The sequence below is a fragment of the Juglans regia genome, chromosome 4 (assembly GCF_001411555.2).
Source record: "Juglans regia cultivar Chandler chromosome 4, Walnut 2.0, whole genome shotgun sequence".
NCBI lineage: Eukaryota > Viridiplantae > Streptophyta > Magnoliopsida > Fagales > Juglandaceae > Juglans > Juglans regia.
Window position 1 is genome coordinate 22,009,928 of NC_049904.1, and position 15,773 is coordinate 22,025,700.

Below are 15,773 nucleotides of genomic sequence, written 5' to 3' on the forward strand. Positions count from 1 at the left end.
TATGATGCTCTGGTTCGATGGTGGTCAGTTATGCTATGCCAAAAGAATTTGAATAAGAATATTTTTGAACTTTCGCTCTGATATTTTTATAACATGTTCTGACCCTGCATTATGAAAATAAAAAGTGTTTTGTTCTGCATTATGAAATCTGTAAATGCTCATGTTTACATACTAGTATATGTTCTCTGCTTACTGAGTTGTTGATAACTCACCCCTATCTTCATAATATATTTCAGATAATTTGATGCAACAGCTGAGAACCAGGAATAGGGAGTATGTGCAGGTTTTGTGGAACATAGAAGACTAAGTGCCTTAGGGTGCAATGACTCTTGAAGAGTAACTTTTTGGTAGAATTGATATTTTATGTGATTTTGGAATGTTGAGTAACGAATGTTTCTAATCGAGTAGAAAAGTTATGTATAACGACGAGACACCACTGATGTGCCTTACGTAGGAATATGGATATTTGTGTTGAACAAATGGCTTAATATGTTATGGAGACTCTGGTTTATTTTAAATGCATTAGTTGGAATTGATTTTAGATGATATGAGTTAACTCTCCGGACCCTCGGGGTCGGGGCGTTACAATAAGGCAATAAAAAGTAGAGAGGGAGAGACCTGAATGATGGACAGAAACGAAAAAAAAAAAGAAGAGAGCTCAGATACTGAAAGGGAGTTCAAACTGCCTAGACGTGGGAAAAAAAATAGAAATTTGGGTGGAGGAATTTTCGGGAGTGCAAGAACTAAAAGTGAAAAAAAAAACAGTCGGAAGAATAAAATGCATGCGGAAAGACGAAGCTCTTGACGTCGTGGCTGCGTGAAAAACAGGGAAGAAGAAAAAAAAAATAAAATTGGGGAAGTTTATTGCTGGGGGAGGCAGGAGGGAAAAGAAAGAGAAGGGAAAAAAAAAATTCAAAGGGCCTGGGTGTTACAGGAGGTGTATCAATATTTAATTAATTCAGAGTACCAAGAGGGGGTTGTGAGCCATCTAACCAAGATAGGTCTTTTAACTTGAATAATGACTCGAGAATGTGGAGGGGTTTTAAGAATGAGAAATGATATATTTTTCAGTATAGAGTGCGTAAGTATCTGCAGTTCTTTGGAAAAAATATAGATTTATATGAAAAAATTAATTTTTTAATAATAGATCTTATTCTTTTTTTAAAAAAAAAATAGACGACAATTACACAATCCATAACTATATTGAAAGGTTGTTTCAGCAAAACCAAAAGAGCAACAAGCACATTTAGAAGCAAGAGATAAACTGCCACACTGTTGAGTTTTGTCGTCTATTGGGATATCAATGTTACTGTCCAACAATTTCTTGATAAATATAGAAATTTTAGTAGGAAGAGCATGGTTCCAAATAAAAGAGTGAAAAGGACAGGGAATGAAATGAGTATGATGAAATGAAATGAGTAAAATCTATCTTGTTTGGATATTTTAGGGAAATGAATGGAAAGTAAATTATAATCTTGTTAAGGATTATTTTCCAACATTATTATTAACATACTGAGCAAAAAACATCATCATTAATGTGCCTTTCCTAAATTTTCTTTTCTAAAATTAATAAATTTTAGTTTATTGAGATTAAACTTCACATATCATCTTCAATTGATAATCATTAAGATGGAGTTTCAAATATAATTTGTGAGATGATGAGAGCAAAAATCCAAGTCTCGATCCATCCATCACTGCGTTATGTGGAAACGTGTTTTCAGCTAGCAAGACCGACTGAGTAGCTCGACTTAAGGTTGCCGTGCACCAATTAAGGGGTAGAAAATGCAGATATCCCAATGAAAATCAATCATGACATTGACAAAATGGATTGACCAGAGGGTCTAAAAATCAAGGATATTGGAGTCCTGATGAATTTGACAAAAGTAATGGATATGAAAAAGTTAATGGCTTGTATATTACTCCTGCAGGCTGTCTGTCACACAAACCCGGCCCCTGCATGTGATCAACAATATACCTTATTATTATCAAATTAAGGACTACACTCAAGCTGTCATGAATACAAAATGATTTTTTTTTTAATAATTTTATGACTGGAATATTTTAAAAGATTTCTAAAGAATAGAAAATATGTAGCTCACGGTAATATTCTGAATATTAGTACTCATGAGTATAAATATGAATTTCAGCATTATATACCATGTGGGTCCACATACTATATCTAATATCTATCTCGATTCAAATTATAGAAAATATTTGAGCAACAAATCTCTAATTTCCGTAACTTTATTCCAAGATGGGAGTTTATTTACAAACAACTTTGCCAATTAGAAAGGTCATCCTTGACCCCACCTTAATTGGTGCACGGCAACATAAAGTCGAGCTACTCGATCGGTCTTTGCTAGCTGAAAAGTGAAACATTTTTCCACATGTTGGTGACCCTATTGTTGGGCAAATAATCTATATATTGTCCGGAAGTTACGCGGCAATGGATGGATCGAGACTTGGATTTTTGCTCTCATATCTCACAAATTAGGACGTTTGAATTGAGAAATCATCTCATCTTATTTTATTTCATCTTATTATTATAATTTTTTTAAATTTTCACATAAAATATAATAAATAATTCAATTTTTTCAAATCTCAAAATAATAATAATATTAAAAAAATAATATTCTAACAATATTTTATTCAACTTTCAATTTTCATATAAAACTATCTCATCTAATCTCACTATCCAAAGCCAGCCTCGACTACTTGGATTTGTCATTTAACAATGAGAATTTTATATGCCCAAGTGTATGAAAGATAATTCATGCTCAAAATAGGATTTCATATTTCAGTTATTTGTAATTTGGTATTAACTAGTCGCATACCTACACGACGCGCAGAAATAATTACAATCTTCCGTACTTATTTAATCTTAAATATAAAATGAAATAACTCATTATAAGTAATATAGTACTCTTTTATACGAAACTAATTATCTTTAAAAAAAGCATACCAATTAACATTGAAAACCTGTGTAAAGCTTTTGTTATCAACCAATAAGCCATTTAAAATGCACCATTTTAAGTTGTCCAATAAGAGTGTGATTTTCATCATCGCATCATGCTTTTGCACAAACTCAAACATCTTACTAATTGATTTGATACCCTCACTAACCCATCTGCATTCCGCCATCAACACAAAGTAGCACCAAAATTCTTATTTCAACACCATTACATCCAACAAATTTCCTCAAGTACACAAAATGATATATAAAACATCAACACGATCAAATTAATTACAATTTATTTATCAATCTCCTTGTCTGGTTGAAGCACTCATAATCAAAATCTAGCCACTAAAAATAGAGACATCGCATGTAAGATTCTTCACCTCGCATGATCCATTCACTGAAAGAGGGGGAGGTGGTGTGAGGGACAGGAGAATTCAAACATCTGTAAAAACATTAGCTTAGTAAATAGAACTCATAATTTTCCCGTGGATCACTTTGTAGAAAATGAACATCTTAACATCTTAGACAATATTGGGTCATTTCGTTTTCTTGTATCCTAGCTACCGATCGATAGGATGGTCCCAATTCAAGATTCATGCATGTTAGTATGGTAGGGTTCTTCAAACATAAGTGGATTGTGAGATTTTAGAAGATATTTGTGAGTGTTGAGATTATATAAAAGTAATTATATAATCTAACGTACCACATCAAATCACGTTAGTTTATTGATTTACTTTGATGACATCTCTTTATGACTAAAACATTTATCTTTGAAAAATGAAGCCATGGCAACTTGTAACACCCAGTATTTTTTTAGTGTATTTTTTTAATTGAATGATTATTTGTTATTAATTTAAAATTAGATTATCTTGTTTTAAATTTTCAAATTTCAGTGGGTTTATTTTTATGATTTTTAATTTGTGAAAATTAAATTTGACATGTATCCTTAATATTAATTATTGTTATGCATTTAATTTTCTTTTCATAGTAAATTAACTTCTTGTTGGATTTAATTATTTATTTTCATTTTAATCACTGCGTTTGAATTATTTTATTTCACTTGCTGTTTTAAAATCGTCTCCGTTGGATTATTTTTTTGTGATCCAAGCTGTGAGGATTGGACCTCATTTCTTTCATTACATTTTCTCTTTTCTTTTTTCTTCCTTTCTCTTTTCTTCTTTTCTTTTCTTTCTTTTTTTTTCTTCTTCTCCTGGTCTTTCCCTGCGCGCCGCAACCCCTCTCCCTCTCTCTCTCCATCCGATCCTCCTTCTCACCCCAGCGCCGCCGTGCGCCGGCGGTGGTCGACACAGCCCAGCTTCCCAGCACCCCCACCCACCGACGACCTCCCTCTCCGGTTTCCAGCCCCAGTCGTGCCGCCATTAGCCTCCACGCACCACACTAAGCCGCGGCATTCCTTGCGCCGCTGCGCCGCCGTCGCGCCACCTCCGGCGACCATCTTCTCACCACATCATCATTGACCTTCTAGCAACCTAATGCACCCATCCTCGGCTCCGATCTGTCACCGGTGAAGCCCCATCTATCTCCATCTCCGATTTGAGCATTTTGGCCTTAAACCGCCGCCCACGCCGCCATCCACGGCCAACCACCACAACCACTAGCTTTACCGACATCCCTAAGCCCTACCCTATCATTCTCGGGTCTTCGTTTACACCTGTTCAAAAGTGGGTTTTTGAGACCCACGGCCATAGTGTATTTCGCACTGTTTTGTTGCTGCGTTGCCGCTTCTAGCACCTTCGTGATCTTTCAAAAATTATATTATAACATTGTAAGTATTTTTCCCAAAGAACTTTTGAGATTTAAATGTATTTTTGTGCTAATTCATTTTTATTGTGAATTTGTTGATTGTGCTGGACTGAGTCCGAGGAGTAAGGGGGTCGGTTGGATTGGATGATGGAATTATTTGTGTGAGATTGGTTTATGCTTTGAAATTTGTTGACTGTTTCAGGTTTAAATATTGGTGTTTTGAGTTTGATGTTGGTCATGGTGGATATTGGTGATTTTTACGAAGTGATGATATATTTTGGGATTATGAGGGTTTTAAGTTTTGAGATATTAAAATAGGTTATTTTAGAAGTTTAGGCTTAAATATCGAAATCTGTGATTGATTGAAAACTTACGGAAATTGTGTGATTATTTTTATAGGTGACGATTTATAGTCGACTCGACTTTTTTGAGAAAAATTCTGAAAAGCTAAGTTGTCCAGGTAAGCGGGGTTCATATACTAGTTTTGCATAAAAGAAATAAAATGAGGTCGACCTTGAAAAATAAGCATGTTTGTTTTTTAAAAGAGATGATCTGAAAACAACCTCAGATGTTTGTTCTGCATATGCATAAATTCTATATAAGAGAAAGTGTTTTTCTGTCATGACTGGTGTAGACATGAGCTAGTTTTGTGCATTTTATTTCTGAACTATGTAAAAGAGCGAATATGAAAATCTAGAGGTTTTGTTATGAACAAATGAGAATATTTTGTTTATGTTTATCTCAAACATGTGAAATGATCTAAAACTTTTCAGTATTTTGTTTTGAAATGATGTGTCATCTGAAAACTTTGGCATGAAGTTCTGATTCTGTATATGATTGTAATCGGATTTTCGATGAAATCTATTCTGTTTCTGTTAAGGCCCAGCCACAGGTATAATGGTGGTTTATAACCCTACCACGGGGGTGAAACATGGTATACGGCCCAGCCACGGGTATAATGGTGGTTTATAACCCTACCACGGGGTGAAACATGGAATATGGACCATCCACGGGTATAATGGTGGTTTATAACCCTACCACAGAGGTTAAACATGGAATATGGCTCATCCACGGGTATAATGGTGGTTTATAACCCTACCACGGGGGTTAAACATGGTATTGTCCCAATGTGATACTAAATGATGATATGATTATAATGTTTCAGTTTAGAAATGCCAACGGATTTTCTTTTTGGAATAAGTTTATTTTTCTGGAAATTTCGCTATAATGTTTTTGTACAAAGTTTTGGTTCTACATTCTGAAAGTAAATATTTTGTTTGGCTTATCAAATGTTATAAATGCTCATATTTACATGCTAGTATATGCTCTCTGCTTACTGAGTTGTTGATAACTCACCCCCCCTTATCTCCACAATATTTTTCAGATATTATGATGGTTCAGCTGAGGATCAAGATTATGAGGCATTGGGTGAGATGTTTTAAGTGTGGTGGTTCAAGCATAGGAAGTTTTTTATGAGTATTGTTGATTTTATTAAGAAGTTTTATTTTGTTATAATGACTTGATATTTTGAAAAATTGGTTATATTGAGGAAATTAGATTTAATCGAATTTTCTATATGATATTGAGAATTTGGAGTATTTTTTTTATATTGTTGAAATGTGAATTTAAGTGTTAGGAAGTAACTCTCCGACCCGTGCGGGACCGGGGCGTTACACAACTACTCCTCTATCAAGGCCTGCCAAAACTTTCGTGGCAATTTGTGCTGAAAACTGATGCATCAGACAAGGGCCTTGGGGGGTAATGTTGGCCCAAAATGAGCTTTTCCTTGAAATGAGTCTCAAAGTTGTTGGCCTACGGTTATGAAATAAAGTATACGCCAGGGAAAGCAAACGTAGCAACGGATGCCTTATATCACGTCCACCGAGTAATCATTCCAATACGGACATGCTTGCTGCTAATAATGGAGAAGAAACAACACTACAACCTATCTAACATCCTTAATTTCATATATGGGCCGATCTAAGGAAGGCCCACCAAGAAGACCCTTTCTATTTGGAGCTCCAGAAAAAAATTCAAGCACAACCAAGAAAGTATCATAATTATTTAAGGTAAAATGGATTGCCTATTCTTTTTCTTTTTTATAATGGTAGAGCCGTAATACCGTCGTCTTCTTCCTTAAGGCTCAATTTTTGCAAGAATTTCACAGCTCAAAATTTGGGGGCTATTTGAGGGTGCTCAGAACATACAAAAAAATAGCTTAGTCGTTTTAATGGGAAGGAATGAAGCGTCAAGACCGCTGTTAAAAAATGTGTAGTGGAATGTGATGCTTGTCATCAATGGAAGAAAAGCAACCATGCCAAGCCAGTAGCTGAAGTTTTTGTAACAACTGTAGTCAAGCTTCGTGAGATTCTGAAGGCTATTATCAATGATGGAGACCCAGTTTTTCTAAACCATTTTTGGAAATAAGTTTTCAGGTTGAAGGGGACAAAGCTTAACATGAGCACTGCTTGTCAGGTTAAAGGGGATAAAGTTGAAATTATGAAATTGAAAAGTATTTGTATTTGTGGTAATTGCAAAACACAACAAAAAGGATGTATGTTCTGCTCGCATGTACGGCTATTGTTGCATGACTAGAGCAATTATCAATGTTTGAAATCATTTTATCTCATCACATATTAATATCAAAACATCATTTAAACTCAAACATTTTTCAATATCAAATTTTCAACTTTTTCATCTAATCATAATTAGTCTCTAATCATTACAGACTTTCTCAAATTTCGGAACAAAACACAAAAAATAGTTTAAATTTTTCAAATCCCAAAACAAAAATAATAATAAAAAGCTATATTCTAACCCCTTTTAACTTTATAATTTTTATTCAACTTTTTCTTTCTCATTTCCCAAAACCCCATAAAAATCTTAACTCAAACCATTTCACTATTATTCATAAATTATCTCACTATTGTTAATAGATTTCTCATCTCATCTCATCTCATCTTATTTATGGAGTCGAATTGAGTTTTTAGGGTTCAAGAGACAATTCGATTAGATCCCGAGACAGAGCTCCAGTGAAACTCAGGGGTTGTTTGGGTTGAGAGAACCTCTCAACTCATCTAATATTATCTCATCTAATTATTATAAAATTTTCAAGTTCTCACAAAAAATACAATAAACAATTTAACTTTTTCAAATCTCAAAACATAAATAATATTTTAACAATATTTTGTTCATCTTTCATGTGGTGCTCTCGACCCCCACTTGAGTTCTGGCAAGATTCGTGATGCCGGGATATTGATCGCTTGGGTCAAAGACCACTCGCATAACTTGAAAACATAGTGTATGCTCGCATGCTCAATAAATGTGTATAGTTAATTCGCAGCGGAAAAGTAAAGAGGGGCAATCAATTAATACTACCAGAAATTCAAATTATAACTCCAACAAAAAAAATTCATAAGTGACCAGTCTCCTAATTCTAGACATAAAATGTATACAATTATCTAACTAATTAAAAGGAAAGCACCAAACAACACTACATAAGGGGAAAGATACCCAAGTCTTCACTCTTCAGGTGGAGCCGATCCTCCAAGCTCATAATCGTCCCCTGCACCAAAGTCTAAGGTTCCAGAGAATGAAACCGTAGGTGGAGACACTACAGTGAGATTTTGCAATCTCAACAAATAAAGCCAATAGAATTGTTGCCAAGATGATTAATACAAGAGGGGGATGAATTGGGTTATATTTAAAAATTAACAGTTATAAACCAAATGCACATTATAAAATATGAACAAAATACGAACCAGCAGTAAATATATGGAGTAAGGGTAAGAGAGAAGCAAACTCAGTATTTTAACGAGATTCAGCCCCACTGCCTACGTCCCCGCTTCAAGCTACCCCTTGGGGATTCCCAATTTCACTATTGAACGTCCTTCAGGTGGAGATAGAAACTTATTACACCTTTGAGCAGTGCCGCTACAAAGAATCCGTGTAGAACACCCTCTACACTTGCAATCACCTTCTGATAGTGGGTACCTTATCAAAAAACACTCCTTAATGAGTAGAGTATGAACAATACAACACAAACTATATCTCTCTCAAAATAAACAAAGGTTAAGGCTCAATGCTTAGAGAAGAGAGATTGAAAACTTTGAATAAATGTTGTAAACCTTACAATGATGTGTTCTGAATTTAAAGATCTCAAATGAGCTATTTATATGCATATGAGATTTCATTTTTAAATTTAAAAAGATTCACATGTCAAAAGGAGCACCACTTCAAAATTTTCAAATAAAAGCTTCTCCTTTTTGCAATTGTAAAAAACAACATCATTCACTTTTCAAAAATTTCAAATCTAATCTTTTACTTTTTGCATATGACAAAAGAAGCATGATTTACTTTTCAAAATTTTCAAACAAAATCATCTACCTTTTGCAAATATCAAGAAGCGTATCAATCATTTTTCAAAATTTTCAAACCTAATCTTTTACTTTTCACATATGACAAAAGGATCACTATTTACTTTTCAAAATTTTCAAACAAAATCATCTACCTTTTGCGTATGTCAAAAAGAGCATCAATCACTTTTCAAGATTCAAACAAACATGCACATGTGAAAGAGGACAATCAATCATCTTTCAAAAATTCAAATTTCAAACTTTTAATTTTTAAATATGTCATGCACATGTGGAAAATGAAATTTGATGCTTTATGAGAAAACATTAATTTTGAACCTTAATCCAAATTCGAGTTTTACCAAGAAATGTACAAAATTACTCTAAGAGTTTTACTTGTAAACTTGTTTCCTTTCTTACTCATACTTAATTCGTTGATGTGATTGACTCTATTATGTAGACAACTTGAGATTGAGACTCCTTTATGCTTGAATTCATTTATAATCATCAAATCCATATCACTACAAAAAATTTGAGTTTTTGGGACAAAATTATTTACGGAAGAAAAAGATTTCGTCCCAAAAAATTGATGACTTTACAAAATCGTTCGAACGGTCAAAATACCGTTTGAACGGTTTTTTCTGTGACGAATTAAATTGTCTCAAAAAACATTTCTCATTTGAACGGTAAAAAATACATTCGAACGTTAAAATCTTGGCGGGGAAGTAACTTATTATGACGGGGAAAGTTCACAATCGTTCGAACGAAAATTTGTTGTGTTCGAACGGAAAATATTTGATGGCAAAACATAGCGGGAAGGTTTCTAAACCGTTCGAACGAAATATATTTAGTTAGAACATATTCTAGCATCACATTTATACATTCGAAGGTATCATATTAATCTCGGTACGAAACTCAAAATGTAAAAAATATATCATATAAACAAATTCATTAATTAATTTTATGTAATTAATTTAAAAATATTTTAATGATTTCTTTTATGTTAAATAAGATTTTTAGTTAAATAAATATTATGAACCATACACTACATAATATAAATCAATAATTACTCAAAAAAAGACAAAATATTTAATGTACAAATAAAACAAATTATCAAAACACCATATATACTGTCCATAACTATAACAAAAAAAAAATATAAATAAAAAATAGAAACTACTGTGATGCGAGATCTCTACACACATCCTCGACTGCAGCTAATTGTCTCTCTACTTGTGCCAATCGAGTACTGAGCATGACCTAAGTTGCATTATTGACATTAATCTCTGTATGTAACTCATTAACCTCTGTACGTAATCCAGATACGGTAGCCATAATCTCTATACGCAACTCCGACATGGCAGTATGCACTGCATCAATCACTGCTGATGTGTGTATGCCGATCTCAACACGCAATATGTCGGCCATCTCCTCACGAGTAGATGTGCATGATGTCTTGGCCGGTGCAGATGTGTTGGCAGCAGGTACTCCAGTATCTCCCGGCTGTGCATCTCTCTGAATTTCAGCCTTGTCAGGAACAGCTCCACGAAAACGGAATCTCGAGTGTCCCGTACTCCGTGACAGGGTGGTGCTGTTTATCGGTCCCATCGACTCCCGGGAACACTCGGTAGGTTCGGGCACGACCCTAGCATGTAATAAAAATCGAGTGATGAGGATCCCAAATGGCAGTATATCTGTCGTAATGAACCTTGCCTCTGATCGGATCCTCTCAAATATATAACCCACGAGGTCGATCGGGATGCCACAAGTGACCCGTATCATAAATTTCGCTCGATCCATGCCGACCTCGGTCTTGTGCTGCCGAGGGTCAATATTGTTGGCAATGATTAATTTCATGATCTTGAAAAAAGAAGATAAATCTGTCTGCCTAATACTTTTCGTCCCATTGTATACTGGAGCATCTGGACCAACAATCAACTCTCTAACCTTATGATCAACAAGTTTATCGATCTCATCTGTGTAAACTGGTCCCTCGTCCTGAGACATCTCTGCATCACCTGAAGGATCAGACTCTCTAGGCTGTAGGTTTAGATAGGCATCAAGAAGCCTAGGAATACCCAGATATGTAGCGAGTCTGTTTGCTGAAAATATAATAGGAGCTCATCGGATACAAATCCTGTATGCCCCTCTATCGTCTGGGCTGGCACCACCAAGCTCTTTATAGAACTTAGTAACGATCTCAATGTAGGAAATGAACTCCATTCCTTCTTCTCGCTGATCTAAGATTGGTGTCCAACCACGATCATTGAATACTGATGGGAGGGAATAACCCTCCCATATAAGAGCCACAAAATCATATAGTTTTACTTGTCGCTCAAGTAAAACAGTTTGATCTCGAACAGTTTGGATGGAAGGTTCCCGTGATCTACCACGTTTGCGGCCCCTATAAGACATTATTATGAACCTGAAATTATAAAAATATAATATATATTCAACATTAGTGATAAAATCTAATTATGACAAAAAGATTTACAAAATTATATACTTTAATAAATTAATTGATAGAACAATTCAATGAAACGATGAAAACAATTTAATAAGCTAATATAAACAAAATGGTTCGAATTTAATATAAAGCGTTCGAACGAATATAATATATGGTCGAACGGAAACTAAAAACCGTTCGAACGCTTAATAGATGGTTCGAACATAAGGGTTAAATCGTTTGAAAGCGTTCGAACGGAAACTAGATTGAGCTCAGCCATGGCTGAGTCAACTTAGCGGCCATGAAAACACCCAAAAATCCATCGATTCCATGGTTTCTTCAACAAAACACATACTGCTCTTCATTTCTAAACATTCTACGATAGATTTATGGTGTTCTACGATGACCATTGATGAAAAAATATAATTTTTCTAGAAAAAACGAATAAAACCATAAAATCATAAAATAAACGGTAAAATAGCTTATAAAATGCATACCTTCACTTGGATGGGAAGTGTGTTTGACGTAGCTGCTGATTTAAGCAGCAGACAGCGGCGATTGATGGACATTCAAACGTTTTCTCTCGTTTTCAAATGGTGGGGACGACGGTGTGAGAGAAATATCTGTCCGTGATAACTTATATGTGCATAACCGTTCGAATGTTATATTTTACCATTCGAACGGTTTTACAATATTGTTCGAACGTTATATTTTAACGTTCGAACGATATTTGTTTTAAGTTTTGTAAAATTTCATATTAAATGTATATTATATTTATAATCCTATAAATTAATATAATAACTATTATAGTAGATTATATATACTGTAATATATATGTAATATATATGTAATATTATAATATATATTATGATAGTATAATACTTTAAATGAAAACATAATAACTTATATGTATTTTATTATAGTATAATAGTAATATATCATAATATTTTACTATAAAAGTGTTATATATGAGGTTGTAATATATATATATATATATATATATATATATATATGATAGCATATAGTACTATATGGTATGAGTTTATACTTAACTAATATATATCATACTATATATTTCATTATACTTTACTATATAAGTTATATATGATACTATACTGCATATATATATATATATATGTAGAGTATAGATTACTAATATACTATCATCTTATAAATTTCTCTATACTTTATTATGTAACCTTAGTATATTTGAGGCTATATATATGTGAGTATATATTACTAATACATATGATCTTATACTTTTCACTATACTTTAGTATAGGATAATATATATGATACGATATATATGATATATAGTATAGATTACTATATATCACATAGTATATATTACTAATATATTTAATAGTATATATTACTAATAGATATGATCTTACATGTTTATAGTATACTTTAGTATACTATACTATATCTATGATATTTAGTATAGATTACTATATATATGATAGTATATATTACTATATATATATGATAGTATATATAACTAATATATATGATCTTATAGTACTTTTCATTTAATGATAAAAAAAATTATATTTAAACATTAAGGTAATGTGTTCGAACGGTACTCGTAAAACGTTCGAACACATATGTAGCGTTTGAACGTATGAAAAAAACATTCGAACGGATTATTGCAATGGTGGGAAAACATCCCGCCAATTAATGACTCTGGATAACCGTTCGAATGTTATTTGTTATAGTTCGAACGGATTATTGCAGTGGTGAGAAAATATCCCGCCAATTAAAGATTGTTGGATTACTATTCGAACAGAATTTTTAGCCGATCAAACAGTAATGCAGAAATTTTTGCAGGTGGGAAAATTAGTGCGCTCAAAAATTTCACGTTCGACCGAACTTTACTTACGTTCGAACAATTGGTCAGAACTTATAATATTCTCGCACGCCGTCAGTCTCTCATTTTTCTCTCCTCTCTTTCACTCTTCTGCGTTTTCTCTAAAAAATCTTACACTTTCTTCACAAACTCCTTCATTCTATCATCTTTCAAAGAGGATTGCTTAGTATATTTTACTTAAAGGTATGACTTTCTTTATCATTTTACTTCTAAATCTATCATTCTGTATTATTGATTTTGTGGTTTATATATATATATATATATATATATTGTGTAGGTGTTTGTTAGTTTAAACACAAAATATATTTGTTAGAGGGTTTCTATTCAAAGTATATATGTTGTATGTTTGTTAGAAGGTTGCTATTGAAAGTATATATGTTGTATGTTTGTAAGAGGGGTGCCATTCGAAGTATATATGTTGTATATTTGTAGTGTTTTCTGAATATGAGTTTATGATATTTTGTGAGATACTAGTACTCGTCTGAACTGGCTGGAGTTTGGAATATGGGTTGAGACCGTTCGAACGTGGTTATATACCATTCGAACAGAATATTACCATGTTCGAACGGTTGTAAAAACTATCTTAAACTATCATATAAATATGTAATATTGTAGTAGATTATATATAGTATATATATGTAAGAATTAATAATACTTAAACTCATATTAATATTTAAAAGATAATAGTTGTAAAAATTATCTTACAACTAATTACTTAATATGTCTTAAAATTATATTATAAAAATATAAGGATTAATAATAGTTAAACTTATATTAATATTTATAATTAGAATAGTTGTAAAAATTATCTTACAACTAATTACTTAATATGTCTTAAAATTATATTATAATTACATAAGGATTAATAATAGTTAAACTCATATTAATATTTAAAAGAGAATAATTGTAAAAACTATCTTACAACACATTTAAAAGGGATAGGATTATATTAGAAAAGATAATTAAACTATGAGAACTAACTTAACAAATAATAAAAGATAATTAATATTAAACTATGAGGACTAACTTAACAAATAATAAAATTAAATTTTAATTAAACTATGAGTACTAACTTAACAAATAATAAAAAATAATTAATATTAAACTATGAGGACTAACTTAACAAATAATAAAATTAAATTTTAATTAATACTTAAAATTAACTATAATGTATAATTAACCTAATAAGTAATACCCATGATATATTTAGGATACTTAAAATACGCATGATATATATAATGTATCATCTTGTATTCTCGCATTTTTTTTTATTATTGTTGTGTTTTAATATATGTTAGGATAGTTTGCATATATGTTAGGATCCTTCAGCATATGCTGTATGTTTGTAGTGTTTTAATATCATATCTTCTACTTGGCATTGAAATAAACCTTAGACCCGTTCGAGAGTTATCAATCATGTTGAATGGTTGATTGATAACTTTTGAATTGTCCAGAGTGGACAGTTTGAGATTGTAAGATCATTCTCGCAAACTATGAAACTATATTTGTTGCATCCGACATTATGATTTTGGTAGAGTCATCCCTTATTGTTCTCTGGATATGCAGTTTCGGTGAATGTGCATCGATGTATTAGTTGTCGGTGTGCACGACCAAATGAGCATATTTGAAGAACTATGGGGAGATGCTGCCGAAATCTTGTTGGAAGTGACAGATAATAGTTGGTAGGTTAGCGATTATGATCTTACAATCTCGAATGGGATAGGACCAACTACCCGGTGAAATGAAGAAATTTACGTTCTCATAAGATAGAGTTAGTGAGAGAGCATCTGTTTGTCAAAGGTATTGACCAAGGTTATACCGATTGGGTCTTACATGGAGAATAGTATCCAACGTCATTTGAACTTCGAGAAGAAGAAGAAGATATCGATGAAGATGTACATCCTGAGGTTGTTGGTCTCTAGCCCGAAGAGGATATGGAGCAAATGCTGGGTGACATTGGTGCGGGAATGTTTATGGATGAAAGTGGAACAAATCCATCAAATTCAAATAATTCGTGCCATGACAGTTTTACCCGCTTATGGAATGATTCACAGCGTGAGTTATATCCAGGGTGTAGAAGGCATAGTAAGTTTTCATTTACAGTTAGATTGCTTCAAATAAAATCCATGTGCCGAATATCTATTAAGGCTGTTAATATGTTGCTTGACCTGTTTAAAGAGGCACTTCCATCGGACAATATTTTACCCCGCAACTTTTATGAAGCAAAACAGTTGAAAAAATGACTCGGGTTTGATTACAATGTAATATATGCATGTAAGAATGATTGTGTATTATTCTGGCGAGAGAATGAGTAGTTGAACGAGTGTCCCATTTGCCATAAATCAAGATGCACAACTGAGAAGTAGAATGTGCCGCGGAAGG